Source organism: Ranitomeya variabilis, chromosome 3 (assembly GCF_051348905.1).
Source record: "Ranitomeya variabilis isolate aRanVar5 chromosome 3, aRanVar5.hap1, whole genome shotgun sequence".
Taxonomy (NCBI): Eukaryota; Metazoa; Chordata; class Amphibia; order Anura; family Dendrobatidae; genus Ranitomeya; species Ranitomeya variabilis.
The window spans coordinates 633,433,555-633,437,395 of NC_135234.1; positions in this window are offsets into that span (position 1 = coordinate 633,433,555).

Consider the following 3,841-nt stretch of genomic DNA (forward strand, 5'->3'; position numbering starts at 1 on the left):
CTGCAAGCGGCTGTGCCAACAAGGACCTTCGTGACGTCACGGTCATGTGACCGCGGCGTCATCACGGTCATGTGACCGCGACGTCACCACAGGTCCTGTTCGCACAGCAACTGAGACCGGACACCGCGGGCAGCGCTGAGAGGTGAGTATAGCATGATTTTTTATTTTAATTCTTTTTTTTTACACCCAAATATGGTTCCCAGGGCCTGGAGGAGAGTCTCCTCTCCTCCACCTCGGGTACCACCCGCACATTATCCGCTTAACTTCCCGCAACGTGGGCACAGCTCCATGCGGGAAGTTAGCGGTTCAATGCATTTCTATGGGTGCAGAATCGCTGCGATTCTGCACCAAGAAGTGACATGGTCCTTCTTTTTTTCTGCAGAAAATCCGCGCGGATTTTCCACAGAAAAAAAGGATCGTCGGCTCAGCGGGTTTTGTTTTCCATTAGGTTACATTGTACTGTAACCTACATGGAAAAAGGATGCGGACCCGCAGCTGCAAAACAGCTGCGGGTCGGCAGCAAAACCCGCAGCGTGTGAACATAGCCTAAAAAGGATATTCAGAAGTTAGAAACAGTTCAAAGACAGGCAACTAGATTACTACAAGGGATGGTTTAGCTTAGATAAAAAAAATGCCTCAGAGGAGATCTCATTTACATGGTATATGTGTGGCCAGTACAAAGAACTGGCGCATTACTTATTCCTTCCAAAGACCATACTAAGGACTAAGGGACACTCATTACGGGTGGAAGAAAGGTGATTCCGGCAGCTAAATAGGAAAGGGTTATTTACAGTTAGAGCAATAAGACTGTGGAATGCCGACCACAAGAGCTAGTAATGGCAGACACTGTAACAACTTTTAAAAAAGGGCTGTAGGATCTCCTTGATACACATAACATTGCGGGTTATTAGCTAAATTAGTGATGAAATGTACAATTGTTGGAGAAAGATTGAACTTGATGGACCTAGGTCTTTTTTCAACCTCTGTAACAGCTGCGGGTGGATCGTGATTAGGGGCACATGACAGCTGATATAATCAGCTGTCACGTGGCGGAAAATATGCTGCCTCAGCACCGGAGCCAGCATCAAAGGGGAAGACACAACATATGACGCATTTATACATCATGTCGTGAAGGGGTTAAACACAGGTTGCAATGTAACAAAATAGGTTAAATGCCAAGGGGCTGAATACTTTTGCTATCCACTGTACAAGCACATTTACTTTTTTCCCCTCTTAAAGACACTTTATTCAGTGAAGTAAAAACAGACTTTTTTTACCTTTAGACCATTTAGTGCTGATGCATCAAACACAAATAAGATTACAAGCATATTTAAACACAGGTTGCAATGTAACAAAATGGGTAAAAAGCCAAGGGAGTGAATATTTTTTCAAGCTACTGTAGTTGTCACCACCAATTTTTTATACAGGCCGACTGAACACCCATTACAGGTAGCATATGCTTTCAGGGGTGCAGTTTACAGAGCTGCTAAATTTTATATATTTAACCCTGCTGTTCTGTTTAGATTTCACATACACTTGTACTGTTCCCGGTCATTTTTGACCGTCCTTATAAAATAATCATTTTTAGCTAATCTAAGTGGTTTTTTTAAACAGTTTTTGCACTATTATATTGCTTGTGAAGATGGTTGTTCAAATACCAGAAAAAAAAAATAAATACAAAGCTTGTTTTATATTTTTTTTATATCCAAAAGGGAACATGGTATTTTTTCGATTTTTGTAAAAATTGATTATTTTTGCAGATAAAAAAAAAATCTTGATCTAAATGTTAACTATAAGTAACAATATCAAACATTATGTAGATATACTTTTTTCAAAGGCAAAAAAAAAAAAAAAAAGCTTTTTTCTCTATAAAATGCCAAAAAACGTTGTTTTTTATACACTTACGGTATACTGTTCCCGGTCATTTTTGACCGGACCTAACAAAGTTGTGATTTGTACCTAATTCAAGTGTTATTTGATTACCTGTTGCATTGTTTTACTGTATGTGAACATGGTTTTCAATAATCAGATGAAAAATTAAATCAAAAACTTTTATTTTTTGAATCAAATAAATTAACATTTATGTACAGTGTAATACTGTACAACCAGCAAACACATGGAAAATCAGAAAATCATGATTTACAATATGAAATGTTGACAACTGAATGGAACTAGATGTATATGAACAGCAGGGTAAATAAAAACCAGTGAAATAAATTGCGCATAGCTATACTGGAAGCGAATCCGTCGGCTGTATCGCAACTTGAAAATGTTGGTATGTGTAAATCTGTTCTGACCAAAAGTAGTCAGGTACATTGATAAATAGTAGTAGATGCAATATATAGTTCAAAATGAGGTGATAGCACCTTTATTTTTGTCAAAAATTGTCTGGAGAGCTGAATAAAGGCCTATCGGTCATTTTTGACCGAACAGTACAAGTGTAAAAAAAATTGTACCAAATAAAGTAAACAAAAATTAAAAAAAAAAAAAATTCCCACAGAGAGTACCCCCCTAATGACGAAAAGTCAGGGAGCCTCAAGTCTCAGAATCACACGCTGAATTTTTATAACATTATAGAATTTCAAAAACGGTCATTTTTGACCTAACAGAACAGCAGGGTTAATACAGAAAGGTAGGCAATGTTTATAAAAAAAAAATTATACAAAGTTGACACAAAATGGGAACAAAACAATACGGTCTATAAAATTACATAGAATAAAAGGGATATCAAAAGAAAATGACTAAACCTGATGTCATGGAAATGGCTCAGCTTAATGGCGGGAGGTACTCCTTAGGAAAACGGACAGAACTACAGCAAGCTATACCTTCCAGGACTGACAAACGACCAAACACAAATTCTGCTTTTTATTAGATCAAGGTTCTGCCCATATACCTCCCCTAGGGGAGCTCATGTGGAGGCTGGTTGTGGGATGTGCTAGGTCTGCTACAATTTTAGGAGATCCTCAACTTACATTATATCTTTGTCCCAGATGGTAGAGATTGCCGTCATGTTTCTTATCACGATTTTACCTGGCTATACAGACAAAACATGGCACGGATAGCACCATCAATCCGACCAATATTAATTTGGAGGGGTTCTGCCGGCCTTAGGGTACCGTCACACAGTACCATTTTAATCGCTACGACGGCACGATCCGTGACGTCGCAGCGATCGTATGATTATCGCTCCAGCGTCGTAGACTGCGGTCACACTATGCAATCACGGCGCTGGAGCGATGCCGAAGTCCCCGGGTAACCAGGGTAAACATCGGGTTACTAAGCGCAGGGCCGCGCTTAGTAACCCGATGTTTACCCTGGTTACCAGCGTAAACGTAAAAAAAACCAAACAGTACATACTTACATTCCGGTGTCTGTCCCCCGGCGTTCTGCTTCTCTGCACTGTGTAAGCGCCATAGCCGGAAAGCACAGAGGTGACGTCAGACGTCACCGCTGTGCTCGCTTTCCGGCTGGCCGGCGCTCACACTGCAGAGAAGCTGAGACGCCGGGGACAGTGTTGTGAATTTATCTTTTTGGCTCCCTCTAGTGGTTACTAGTGATTTGACTCTGGGAATGTCTGCCATCCCTTGTATGCTCACCTGGGTCGTTAGGTCAGGGGTGTTGCTATATAAGCTCCCTGGACCTTCAGTTCTATGCCTGGCAACGTTGTAATCAGAGCTAATCTGTTGTGCTCTTGTCTACTGATCCTGGTTCCTGCTAAATTAAGCTAAGTCTGCTTTCTTGCTTTTTGCTATTTGTTTTTGTTTGCATTTTTGTCCAGCTTGCACATAATCTGTATCCTAACCTTGCTGGAAGCTCTAGGGAGGCTGGAGTTCTCCCCCCG